We start from the raw sequence: 14,485 nt of genomic DNA, 5'->3' as shown, positions 1-14,485 counted from the left end.
TCCAATTTTGAAGTTCTATATTGTGGGTAAAATGCTATCAAACAGCACTGCGTGGTATAGAGAATTTTTGTGTGTGTGTGTGAAAGAGAATCAATGCACAAAACTTCATTGCTGTCTTAAGAAACTGTCAGTCGGGCCAGGGTGACTCAAGCCTGTAATCCCAGCACTTTTGGAGCCCGAGGCGGGTGGATCATCTGAGGTCAGGAGTTCAAGACCAGCCTGACCAACTTGGCGAAACCCCATCTCTACTAAAAAATACAAAAAATTAGCCAGGCATGGTGGTGGGCACCTGTAACCCCAGTAACTCGGGAGGCTGAGGCACGAGAATTGCTTGAACCCAGGTGGCAGAGGTGGCAGTGAGCTGAGATGACACCACTGCACTCCAGCCTGGGCAACAGAGAGAGACTCCAACTCAAAAAGAAAAAAAAAAAAAAAAGAAGAAGAAGAAGAAAAAAGAAAACTGTTGACCTGGCGCAGTGGCTCACACCTGTAATCCCAGCACTTTGGGAGGCCGAGGCAGGCAGATCACCTGAGGTCGGGAGTTCGAGACCAGCCTGACCAACATGGAGAAACCCCATCTCTACTAAAAATACAAAATTAGCCAGGCATGGTGGTGCATACCTGTAATTCCAGCTACTCGGAAGGCTGAGGCAGGAGAATCTCTTGAACCCGGGAGGCGGAGGTTAGGGTGAGCTGAGATTGTGCCATTGCACTCCAGCCTGGGCAACAAGAGCGAAACTCTGTCTCAAAAAAAAAGAAAAAAGAAAAAGAAAGTGTCACAGCAGCTGGGTCTGGTGACTCATGCCTGTAATCCTAGTACTTTTGGAGGCTGAGGTGGGAGTGATAGGTGACAAAGTGCTAGCAGCCCTCACTTTCAGTGCCTCCTCGGCCTCAGCAGCCACTCTGGCAGCGCTAGAGGGGCCCTTCAGCCTGCTGCAGCACCGTGGGAGCCTCTCTCTGGGCTGACTGAGGCTGGAGCCCCCTCCCTCTGCTTGCCGGGAGGTGTGGAGGGAGAGGCGCGGGCGGGAACCGGGGCTGCGCGCTGCGCTGCGCAAGCGGGCCAGTGTGAGTTCCAGCAGACGCAGGCTAGGCAGGCCCTGCACACACTGAGCGGCCTGCCGGCACCGCCGGCCCAGGGCAGTGAGAGGCTTAGCACCTGGGCCAGCAGCTGCTGCGGTTGTGCCAGGTCCCCCAGCAGTGCTGGCCTGCCTGCGCTGCACTCAAATTCTCGCCCGGTTTGGCTGCCTCCTGGAGGGACCTGCAGCCCACCGTGTGTGAGCTCCTCCCCCTGTGGTGGGCTCTCAAGCGGCCTGAGCCCCCCGCAGCTCCCTGCTCCGTGGCACCCGGTCCCATCAACAGCCCAAGGGCTGAAGAGTGCAGGTGCCGCTGGGGACTGGCAGGCAGTTCCACCTGCAGCCTTGGGGCAGGATCCACTGGGTGAAGCCAGCTGGGTTCCTGAACTGGATGGCGACTTGGAGAACTTTTATATCTAGCCGGAGGATCATATGTGCACCAATCAGCACTCTGTGTCTAGCTCAGGGTTTGTAAATACACCAATAAGCACTCTGTGTCTAGCTCAGGGTTTGTGAATACACCAATTGGTACACTGTATCTAGCTAACCTAGTGGAGACTTGGAGGACTAGCACTCTGTGACTGTGTCTAGCTCAAGGATTGTAAATGCACCAATCAGCACTCTGTGTCTAGCTCAAGGTTTGTAAACACACCAATTGGTACTCTGTATCTAGCTAACTAGCACTCTGTGACTCTGTGTGTAGCTCAAGGATTGTAAACGTACCAATCAGCACTCTGTCAAAATGGACCAATCAGCTGTCAGTAAAATGGACCAATCAGCAGGATGTGGGTGGGGCCAGATAAGAGAATAAAAGCAGGCTGCCTGCGCTAGCCAGAGGCACCCTGCTCTGGTTCCCTTCCACGGCCGTTTTTTTTTCCTTTTTGCAATAAATCTTGCTGCTGCTGTCTCATTGGGTCCATGCCGCCTTTGTAACACTCCCAGCGAAGGTCTGCAGGTTCACTCCTGAAGCCAGGGAGACCACGAACTCCCTGGGAAGAACGAACAACTCCAGATGTGCTGCCTTTAAGAGCTGTAACACTCACCACAAAGGTCTGCAGCTTCGCTCCTGATAGGGAGACCACGAACCTACCAGAAGAAACTCCAGGCACATCTGAACGTCTGAAGGAACAAACTCTGGACACACCATCTTTAAGAACTGTAACAGTGTGTGAGGGTCTGCAGCTTCATTCTTGAAGTGGGTGAGACCAAGAACCCACCAATTCCGGACACAGGAGGATTACTTGAGGCCAGGGACTTGAGACCAGCCTGGACAACCCAACAGGACCCTGTCTCTACAAAAAATTGTTCAAAAGTTAGTGGCTGCGCACGGTGGCTTATGCTTATAATCCCAGCACTTTGGGAGGCCGAGGCAGGCAGATCACCTGAGGTCAGGAGTTTGAGACCAGCCTCGCCAATGTGGTGAAACCTCGTCTCTACTGAAAATGCAAAAATTAGCTGGGGTGGGGTGGCACAGGCCTGTAAACCCAGCTACTCAGGAGGCTGAGGCAGGAGAATTGCTTGAACCTGGGAGGTGAGTTGGCGGGAGCTGAGATGCCGCCATTGCACTCCGGCCTGGGGGATAACAGCGAGACTTCGTCTCAAAAAAAAAAAAGAAAGTCAGGTATGGGGGCTCTTGTCCCAGCTACTCCCGAGATGGGAAGATTGCTTGAGCCCAGGAATATGAGGTTATGGTGAACCATGATTGTACCACTGCACTCCAGCCTGGGTGACAGAGCAAAACCCTGTCTCAAAGAAAAGGAAGGAAGGAAAGAAATTGCCATAGCCACCTTGGCCTTTAAACGACCACCACCCTGATCAGTTAGTAGCCATCAAGGTCAAGGCAAGAACTTTCATCAGCAAAAATATGATGACTCCCTGAAGGCTCATGTTGACATTGTTTTTTTTCTAGCAACAAAGTATTTTTAAATTAAGGCAGGTACATTGTTTTTCAGACATAATGCTATTGCACACTTAACAGACTACAGTATAGTATAAGCGTAACTTTTATGTGCACTGGAAAGCCAAAACATTCCCATGACTCATTTTATTGTGATTATTGCAGTGGTCTGGAACGGAACTTGCAGTATCTCTGAGATAGCCCTGTACACACACACACAAACACACACATGCACAGCTACATCTATATATGCATTTATCCTGTTGGTTCTGTTTCTGTGGAGAACCCTGACTACCATAGTGAGTAAATAGCTAAGGTAACTACTTGGGCTCAGACTGTGGCAGGAACTGGGGAGAATATCTCCATTACTTCTTATTTGCATACGTGTAATAGACTCACCGTTTTGCCAATAAAATTAGGAATACATAGTCCTGATTTCGGTGATGTAATTAAATACATCAATATTTTGTTTCTATGATTACCAGATATTTTGTTACCTACATTCACTTGAAAACCACTACTGATCTGATCGTACAAAGGAGACAGGATTTTTCTCCCCAAACCACTGTCAAAGTTCCCTGAAGCTGGAAAGTCCCTCAAGAGGAGTGGTCTGGCCAATTCAAACAAGTATTCTCAGAAATGTAGTGATATAATCCTAACCCTGAGTATCAGCTTAGAAAAGTGCTTTTACATATAGTGTGTTCTAAATTTTTCTGAACGACTGTGAGATACTTTAGAGAGGATTGTCATTATTATAACTACCCCTCTTTTGCAAAAGAAGAAACTGAGAATCAAGAAGTTACGTGATGCATCATAGTCTAATCAGCTAGGCTATGACAAACCCAGGATGAGAAATGAGTTCTTACATGCTTCATCTGGCACTTTTTCTTACCACTCAAACATACATCTGGCCAGATGAGCAAACTCTGCTAGGAGATTAGAGTACGAATTCAGTATCCTGACAAAGAATTTATTGTCAGTTACTTTTGATGGTGAGATGAGAAGGGAAGCTGGGGTAGTGAGGATAGCTGGAGAGTTGAGGTTGAGGGTGCAACTTGGTGAGTCACTCTCATTTTTCTGTAGAATAAACTCAAAGCTTTTCTTTGTCCTTTCTTCTTTTTTGTCAAAATGAGTCTAATTCAAATGGACCCTATTTTGGGAAGCAATTCCTAATCACCCAGTCAAAATGTATCACTACCTCTTCTGTGTATTCATTCACATTTTCTTTCTGTTTTGTTGTTTTGTTTTGTTTTGTTTTGTATGTTTGTTTGTTTTTGAGACAGAATCTCACTCTGTCACCCAGGCTGGAGTGCAGTGGCGCGATCTTGGCTCACTGCAACCTCTGCCTCCCAGGTTCAAGTGATTATCCCACCTCAGCCTCCTGAGTAGCCAGGACCACAGGCATGCCACCATGCATGAATAATTTTTGTATTTTTTTTGGTAGAGATGGGGCTTTTCACCATGTTGGCCAAGTTGTTCTCAAACTCCTTAACTCAAGCGATCGCCTGACTTGGCCTCCCAAAGTGCTGGGATTACACGCGTGAGTCACTGCACCCGGCTCATTGATATCTTTTATTACAAGACTAATCACATATTGGACAGGTATCTGTCTCCCTAAGCAGCCTGAGAGCCACTAAGGGCAAGGACTGGGTCTTTTTCTGTGCACTCATTCAATCAATTGAGGTTTATTGCAAGCACCTCTTTGTATTGCAACTTGCTAAACCCTATGATACAAAGTTGGAGTTCCTAATCTATTTGGGAAAAGATACATAAACCACTAATTACAATCCAATGTGATAAGTGCATGCATTAAGTTCTGGAGAGCACAGAAAAGGAAACATCAAAACTATCTGAGATAAGATAATTAAGTACTTAAGACGGGGGATTTTCAAGCAATGTCCTGAAAGATATGGAGGAAAAAGAACATTTAGTCCCAGGGCATACCTTATATAAAAGTAGATGCAATAAAGGAACAGGGCCAGTCCAGCAATAACAAGTAGTTCTGTGTGAACTGGCATGAAGTTGGACAAGTATGAAGATTGCAATAAAAAGTGTCCTGGATACCAAGCTAAAGAATTTAGACTTTATTCTCTAGTGTGGTCGTGCCAAATCTGCAGGCCACAGAATTGTTTCAAAAGGTTTTGTAACATAGACTAAATAAATAAGCCTGAAATGTGTGTGTAATTGTTTAAATGTCCCTAGACACTGTCATAATGTATTCAAAGCTGTGTGTAAGTGGTTTAGAAGTTAAAGTAGCTTTTTGTCATTATTTCTATCAATCAATAAACACTAAAAGTACAACTACTATTGTGTGACAGTACAAAGGATTTTTGTTATTAATGTCAAAAGGAGTCCTTATAATTAGTTTTAAGTGATAAATCAATGAGATTTTTTTTTTCTTTTTGTTTTCTTTCTTTCTTTCTTTCTTTCTTTTTTTTGGGGGGGGGGGGGGGGGGGGGGGGTTTCTTGCTCTGTCGACCAGGCTGGAGTGCAGTGGCATGAACTCAGCTCACTGCAACCTCAGCCTCCTGAGTTAAAGCGATTCTCCTGCCTCAGCCTTCCAAGTAGCTGGGATTACAGGCGTGTGCCACCACGCTCGGCTAATTTTTGTATTTTTAGTAGATATGGGGTTTCACCATGTTGGTCAGGCTGGTCTCAAACTCCTGACCTCATGATCTGCCTGCCTCGGTCTCCCAAAGTTCTAGGATTACAGGAGTGAGCCACTGTGCCCAGCCAGAGATTTTTTCTTAAGAGAAAAACTTTTATTGCCTTTTCCCCATAAGACATGACACATTTCACTTTAAAACTTTAGAAAATACAGATAAACAAGACAATAAAAAAGAAACATCCAATAGTTCTAGCACTCAGAAACAACTAATGTTCACATTTGTTAAAATTCCAGCCCTTTTTCTATGCTTATGTATATAAACAAACATTTTAAATTTACACATATTTAATTGTAATCTCTTTACTTATATTTATAAACATCTTTTTGACATTACATATATACATCTGCATCACCATTTAAGATAGCTACACAGTATTCTAAGAGATAAATATTTCCTAATTTACCTCCTACTGTTGGACGTTTAGGTTGTTTCTAATTTTTGCATTGCAAATATTAAAGAAATGAACATCTCTGTGTGTGTGTTTCTACATTTGTCCAATTATTTCATTAGTGTGTGTGTGTGTGTGTATATATATATATATATATATATATATATATATATATATTTTTTTTTTTTTAGACGGAGTCTTGCCTTGCCACCCAGGCTGGAGTGCAGTGGCATGATCTCGGCTCACTGCAACCTCCACTTCCTGGGTTCACGCTATTCTCCTGCCTCAGCCTCCCAAGTAGCTGGGACTACAGGTGCCTGTCATCACGCCTGGCTAATTTTTGTAATTTTAGTAGAGACGGGGTTTCGCCATGTTGACCAAGCTGGTCTCAAACTCCTGACCTCAGGTGATCCACCCGCTTTGGTCTCCCAAAGTGCTGGGATTACAGGTATGAGCCACCACTCTCGGTCTCATTAGGATATTACATTGGAAATGATTCAAGGCATACGTGCATTTTGAGGCTTTGATATACATTGCTAAATTACCTTCCAAAAGTCTGTACCCACATTTATAGCTACAATTTGTGTATGAGTGTCCATGTTCCGCACTTTTTTCAGGGTATTAGTCATAGTAGATTTGGCAAGTAGCAAAAAATACTAAAATTTTCCTTAATAGTGAAGTTGAACTTTTTTTCTTTAAAAACTTTGAGAGATGATTTACATTAAATTACCATATAATGAAGCCATTAATTTACCATAAATTATCATAAAATTCAGCCAATGTAAGTGTACAATTTAATGATTTTAGAAAATAGTCTGCAACCATTACCACAATCTGCTTTTAGAACATTTCTAACACCCTAGCAAGTTCCCCTCTGCCCATTTAATGTCTGCTTCCATCCCCAGTCCTAGGATACCACTGTTTTGCTTTCTATTTCTATAAAGTTGCCCTTTCTAGACATTTCATATACATAGAACCAGACAATATGTAGTCTTTTGCATCTGGCCTTTTTCAGTTAAGTCTGTTTTGGCCCTTGACCACTTTTCTGTTTTTTAGACAGGGTCTTGCTCTGTTGCCTAGGGTAGAGTACAGTGGTAGAATCATAGCTCATTGCAACCTCGAACGCCTAGGCTCAAGCAGTCCTAACACCTCAGCCTCCTGAGTAGCTGGGACTGAGAGGTGAAGCCAGCTGGACTTCTGGGTCAGTTGGGGACTTGAAGAACTTTTCTGCGGCTAGCTAGAGGTTTGTAAAATGGACTAATCAGCAACCTGTAAAATGGATCAATTAGTGCTCTGTAAAATGGACCAAACAGCAGGACATGGGTGGGGACGAATAAGGGAATAAAAGCAGGTCACCCCAGCCAGCAGCGGCAACCTGCTTGGGTCCCCTTCCATGATGTGGAAGCTTTGTTCTTTCACTCTTCACAATAAATCTTGCTGCTGCTCATTCTTTGGGTCCGTGCCACTTTTAAGAGCTGTAACACTCACCACGAAGGTCTGTGGCTTCATTCTTGAAGTCAGTGAGACCAAGAACCCACTGGAAGGAACCAACTCTGGACACATCTTGGTCACCCAGATGGGACTATCGCCAAGTGGTGAGTACCACTGGACCCCTTTCGCTTGCTATTCTGTCCTATTTTTTCCTTAGAATTTGAGGGCTAAACACCGGGCAACTGTCAGCCAGTTAAAAGCAACTAGCGCGGCCACCAGACTAAAGACACAGGTGTCAGGCTTTCTGGGAAAGGGCTCTCTAACAACCCCCAACTCTTCAGAGTTGGGAGTGTTGGTCTGCCTGGAACCAGCTTCCACTTTTCCTGTACTTCTGGGCCAAGCCGAGGGTCAACAGAGAGGAAAGCCATTCAGCTCTGGGGTTCCCACAAAAAGTTGGCTGACCTTGCAGCCGTGAGCGGAACGCTCAAAGTCACATTACCCACGCGAGACTCTCCCATCTATCCTATCTATCCTGACCCTTGCCTCCTGAGTCCTAATGCCTGTCAGACAAACTTCCTCCCATCTCTCTTCTTTGAGGCTAGTCCCGCTTCTAAAAACCACTCCCCGTCACTGGTACTCTTCTAGTGTCTCCTATAAGAATGACTTCTAGTATAAATTTCAAGACTCTGTTCCCTTCCTTGGGCACCCGGGCTCACCAATTAGAAAGACATAATTTTTGCCCAAAGCCCCATCTGGGGGACAGGGGACTATCTGGAATTTTAGAATCCCTCCTCAGACTAGCAGGCCTAACAAAGGCTATTCCCGAAGCTAGGATATGGGGAGCCTCAGAAATTATATCCTTCCTATCCATATGGTGAGAAGTGAGGAGAAAAGGTATCACTCTTCCAACCCTGGAGATCCCTTCCCTCCCTCAGGTTATAGCCCTCCACTCCATTTTGAGGCATACCATCTTTATAGGACAGGGGTAAGGTCCCAATACTAACAGGAGAAAATGCTTAGGACTCTAACAGGTTTTCAAGAATGCGTTGGTAAGGGCCACTAAATCCGATTTTTCTTGGTCCTCTTTGTGGTCTAAGAGGAAAGGCAAGGGGCAGGTTTTTGAGAATGGGTTGGTAAAGGCCACTAAATCCGACCTTCCTTGGTCCTCTTTGTGGTCTAACAGGAAAATTAGTGATTCTGCTGCTGCATCAGTGAGCGTAACTATTCTGATCAGCAGGGTCCAGGGACTGTTGCAGGTTCTTAGGTAGGGGGAGAAACAAACAAAGCAAAATTGTGGGCGTTTTTTTCTCTCAGATGGGAAATACTCAGGCATCAACAGGCTCACTCTTGAAATGCATCCTAAGCCATTGGGACCAACTGGACTTCCAAACCCTAAAAAAGAGGTGGCTCTTTTTTTTCTGCACTATGGCCTGGCCCCAGTATTCGCTCTCTGATGGGGAAAAATGGCCACCTGATGGAAGTATAAATTACAATACTATCCTGCAGCTTGAACTTTTCTGTAAGAGGGAAGGCAAACGGAGTGAAATACCTTATGTTCAAGTTTTCTTTTTCACTGAAGGATAATCCACAACTATGCAAAGCTTGCAGTTTACATCCCACAAGAGGACCTCTCAGCTTACCCCCATATCCTATCCTCCCTTTAGCTCCACTTTCTATTAATGATAAGCTACCTCTAATCTCCCCCTCCCAGAAGGAAACAAGCAAAGAAATCTCCAAAGGACCACAAAAACCCCTGGGCTATCAGTTACGTCCCCTTCAAGCTGTAGGGGGAGGGAAATTTGGCCCAACCCAGGTACATGTCCCCATCTCCCTCTCTGATTTAAAGCAGATCAAGGTAGACCTGGGGAAGTTTTCAGATGATCCTGATAGGTACATAGATGTCCTACAGGGTCTAGGGCAAACCTTTGACCTCACTTGGAGAGATGACATGCTATTGTTAGATCAAACCCGGGCCTTTAATGAAAAGAATGCAGCTTTAGCTGCAGCCTGAGAGTTTGGAAATACCTGGTATCTTAGTCAAGTGAATAATAGGATGACAACCAAAAAAAGGGACAAATTCCCCACCAATTAGCAAGCCATCCCCAGTATGGATCCCCACTGGGACCTCGACTCAGATCATGGGGACTGGAGTCGCAAACATCTGCTGACCAGTGTTCTAGAACGACTAAGAAGAATTAGGAAAAAGTCCATGAATTATTCAGTGATGTCCACCGTAACTCAGGGAAAGGAAGAACATCCTTTCGCCTTCCTCAAGCAGCTATGGGAGGCCTTAAGAAAATATGCTCCCCTGTCATCTGACTCACTCGAGGGTCAATTGATCCTCAAAGGTAATTTTATTACCCAATCAGCAGCAGATATCAGGAGAAACCTCCAAAAGTGAGCTGTGTGCTCTGAACAAAATCTGGAGGCATTATTAAACCTGGCAACCTCAGTGTTCTATAATAGGGACCAAGAGGAACAGTCCGAGAAGGAAAAGTGAGATCAGAGAAAGGCCACAACCTTAGTCATGGCCCTCAGACAAATAAACTTTGGTGGTTCAGAGAGGACAGAAAATGGAGCAGGCCAATCACCCGGCAGGGCTTGTTACCATTGTGGTTTGCAAGGACACTTTAAAAAAGTTTGTCCAACGAGAAACAAGCTGCCCCCTTGCCCATGTCCACTATGCTGAGGCAATCACTGGAAGGTGTACTGCCTCAGAGGACGAAGGTTCTCTGGGCCAGAAGCCCCCAACCAGATGATCCAACAACAGGACTGAGGGTGCCTGGGGCAAGCACCAGCTCATATCATCACCCTCACTGAGCCCCAGGTACATTTAAACATTGAGGGCCAGGAAATTGACTTCCCCCTGTACACTGGTGTGGCCTTCTCAGTGTTAATCTCCTGCCCCGGACAGCTGTCCTCAAGGTCTGTTACCATCCGAGGAGTCCTGGCACAGCCTGTAACGAGGCATTTCTCCCACCTCCTCAGTTGTAATTGGGAGACTTTGCTCTTTTCACATGCCTTTCTTGTTATGCCTGAAAGTCCCACACCCTTATTAGGGAGGGATATATTAGCCAAAGCCAGAGCTATTATCTACATGAATATGGGGAACAAGTTACCCATTTGTTGTCCCCTGCTTGACGGGGGAATCAACCCTGAAGTCTGGGCATTGGAAGGACAATTCAGAAGGGCAAAAAATGCCTGCCCAGTCCAAATCAGGCTAAAAGACCCCGTCACTTTTCTTTCTCAAAGGCAGTATCCCATAAGGCCTGAAGCTCATAAAGGATTATAGGATATTGTTAGACATTTAAAAGCTCAAGGATTAGTAAGAAAATGCAGCAGTCCCTGCCACACCCCAATTCTAGGAGTACAAAAACTGAATGGTCAGTGGAGACTAGTGCAAGATCTCAGACTCATCAATGAGGTGGTAATTTCCCTATACTCAGCTGTACCCAATCCCTATACCCTGCTCTCTCAAATACCAGAGGAAGCAGAATGGTTCATGGCTCTGGATCTCAAGGATACCTTCTTCTGTATTCCCCTGCACTCTGACTCCCAGTTTCTCCTTGCCTTTGAGGTCCCACCGACCACACGTACCAACTGATGTGGATGGTCTTGCCCCAGGGGTTTAGGGATAGCTCTCATCTCTTTGGTCAGGCACTGACCCAAGATCCAGGCCACTTCCCAAGTCCAGGCACTCTAGTCCTTCAGTATGTGGATGATTTACTTTTGGCTACCAGGTCGGAAGCCTCATGACAGCAGGCTACTCTAGATCTCTTGAACTTTCTAGCTAATCAGGGTACAAGGCGCCTAAATTGAAGGCCCAGCTCTGCCTACAACAAGTCAAATATCTAGGCCTAATCTTAGCCAGAGGAACCAGAGCCCTCAGCAAGGATTGAATACAGCCTATACTGACTTATCCTCACCCTAAGACATTAAAACAGTTGCGGGGCTCCTTGGAATCACCGGCTTCTGCTGACTATGGCTAACTGGATACAGTGAGATAGCCAGGCCCCTCCACACTGTAATCAAGGAGACCCAGAGGGCCTCCCATCTGGCAGAATGGGAACCAGAGGCAGAAACAGCCTTTAAAATCTTAAAGCAGGCCCTAGTACAAGCTCTAGTCTTAAGCCTTCCCATAGGACGAAACTTCTCTTTATATGTCACAGAGAGAGCAGGGATAGCTCTTGGAGTCCTTACTCAGACTTGTGGGACAACCCCACAACCAGTGGCATACCTGTTTGGACTAACGGAGGCAGGATGGTGCACTTCCGGGTTCTTCTTCACCACCAACTCTTCCCGTGTGTGCGAGAATGCAGCTGACGCCCGGGAAGGTGCAGATTAATCAGGCATGCACCAGGTGATGTCAATCCGAGGAGACCAAGATTTACCTGGTGGCACCTGCGGAGCGGCGCCCCTCCCCCGACATGCCCGTGCCCCGCCTATTGCCCTTCCACTCCTAGAAAAGTCGCTCCCAGCAGATGCGCCGGGGGTGGGCTTTCTCAGCCCCCACTCTTGTCGGGACTGTATTAGAAACTCTACACCCTCCCCCCTCCCCGCCAGCTCCGGTCCCTGAAGCTAGATGACCAAAGAATAAATTTGCAGTTTTGCTTTTAGCCTTGCCTACTCGCTGGTTCTTTTGTGCCCACTCTGGTGGTCTTAGAAAAACAAATCAATACCTAAGTAAGGAAATTGATAGAGTAGCAAAAGGCTGGCTTCACTGTTTACAGGTAGTTGAGGCGGTGGCCATCTTAGTGTCAGAGGCTATCTGAATAATACAAGGAAGGGATCTCACCGTCTGGACTACTCATGATGTAAATGGCATACTAGGTGCCAAAGAAAGTTTATGGCTATCAGACAACTGTCTGCTTAGATACCAGGTGCTATTCCTTGAGGGACCGGTGCTTCAAATACACACGTGTGTGGCCCTCATCCCTGCCACTTTTCTGTGAGAGGATGGAGAACCAATCAAGCATGACTGCCAACAAATTATAGTCCAGACTTATGTCGCCTGAGAGGATCTCTTAGAATTCCCCTTAGCTAATCCTGAGTTTAACCTATATACTGATGGAAGTTCATTTGTGGATAATCGGATACAAAAGGCAGGTTATGCCATAGTTAGTGATGTAACTGTACTTGAAATTAAGCCTCTTCCCCAAGGAACCAGCACCAGCACCTAGTTAGCAGAACTAGTGGCACTTACCCGAGCCTTAGAACTGGGAAAGGGAAAAAGAATAAATGTGTATACAGACAGCAAGTATTCTTATCGAATCCTACATGCCCATGCTGCAATATGAAAAGGGAGTTCCTAACCTCTGGGGAAACTGACATTAAATACCACAAAGAAATCATGAAATTATTACATGCAGTGCAAAAACCCAAGGAGGTGGCAGTCTTACACTGCCAAAGCCATCAAAAAGGTGAAGGAGCAAGGATGGAAGGAAACTGTCCGGCAGACGCTGAGGCCAAAATTGCTGCCAGGCGGAACCTCCTGTCAGAAATACCTACGGAAGGACCCTTGGTATGGAACAACCCTCTCCAAGAGATTAAGCCCCAATATTCCCCGACTGAAACAGAATGGGGACTTTCACGAGGGCATAGTTGTCTCCCCTTGGAGTGGTTAATGACAGAGAGACAAAGAGGGAGTCAGAGAGAAAGAAAGAGAGAGCGAGAGGGGAAAAACAGAAAGTCAAAGAGAATGAGAGAGAGAGGGGAAAACAGAGAGTCAAAGAGAGAAGGAAAGAGAGAGAGGAAGAGTCAGAGACAAAGAGAAGGTCAGAGAGAAAGAGACAGACAAATAAGGAGTCAAAGAGAGAGATACAAGTAGTAAAGAAAAAACAGTGTACACTATTCCTTTAAAAGTCAGGGTAAATTTAAAACCTATACTTGATCATTGAAGGTCTTCTCCATGACCCTATAATACTCCAATACCACCTTGTTGCCAGTGTAAACAAGGGCGTAGCCCAAAAACATGGAGGCACTGACAACTCATAGGCTTCCTATCAAAAATCCTTCACCCATCAGGTTTCCTAACAGGGGATCTAAATCTTAATTAATTACCATACAAAGGTACGACCAGACCTAGGAAGAACTCCCTTCAGGACAATAGGTGGTTTCTCCCTGGTGATTAAGGGAAAAAGACACAATGGATATTTAGTAAATGATAAGGAAACTCTTGTAAAAGCAGAGTTAGGGAAATTGCCTAATAATTGGTCTACTCAAACGAGCTGTTTGCACTCAGCTAAACCTTAAAGTACTTACAGAATCAGGAAGGAGCCATCTATACTAATCTTAAATTAATATGGACTGAACGAGGTCTTGTTAATAGCAAAGAATAATTGATATCCCAGTCCAGCGCGGTGGCTCATGCCTGTAATCCCAGCACTTTGGGAGGCTGAGGTGGGTGGATCATGAGATCAGGAGTTCAAGACCAGCCTGGCTAAGATGGTGAAACCCTGTCTCTACTAAAAAAAAAAAATACAAAAAGTAGCCAGGCGTGGTGGTGGGTGCCTGTAATCCTAGCTACTCAGGAGGCTGAGGCAGGAGAATCGCTTGAACCCGGGAGGCAGAGTCTGCAGTGAGTCGAGATCACATCACTGCACTCTACCCTGGGTGACAGAGCAAGACTCCATCTAAAAAAAACAAAAAACAAATTGATATCCCAAACTTACAGGTTTTCAACAAAAGTAAAGTTTGCTAAAAGTTAGCAGTGTAAAATATAATATCCTAACTCCTAAGCTTGTGGAAATCAGACCCTATCAGTACCCCTCCAAGTTCAAGTCAGTCAGTTCAGGGCCATACAACTAATAGCCCTACTTATAGGGTTAGGAATGGCTACTGCTACAGGAACCGGAATAACCAATTTATCTACTTCACTATCCTACTACTCCACAATCTCAAAAGATTTCTGACAGTTTACAAGAAATAACAAAATCTATCCTTACTCTACAATCCCAAATAGACTCTTTGGCAGCAGTAACTCTCCAAAACCGCCAAGGCCTATAACCTCCTCACTGCTGAGAAAGGA

Source organism: Piliocolobus tephrosceles, chromosome 4 (assembly GCF_002776525.5).
Source record: "Piliocolobus tephrosceles isolate RC106 chromosome 4, ASM277652v3, whole genome shotgun sequence".
In the NCBI taxonomy this organism is placed as follows: Eukaryota; Metazoa; Chordata; class Mammalia; order Primates; family Cercopithecidae; genus Piliocolobus; species Piliocolobus tephrosceles.
Note: the sequence above shows the minus strand (reverse complement) of the source record.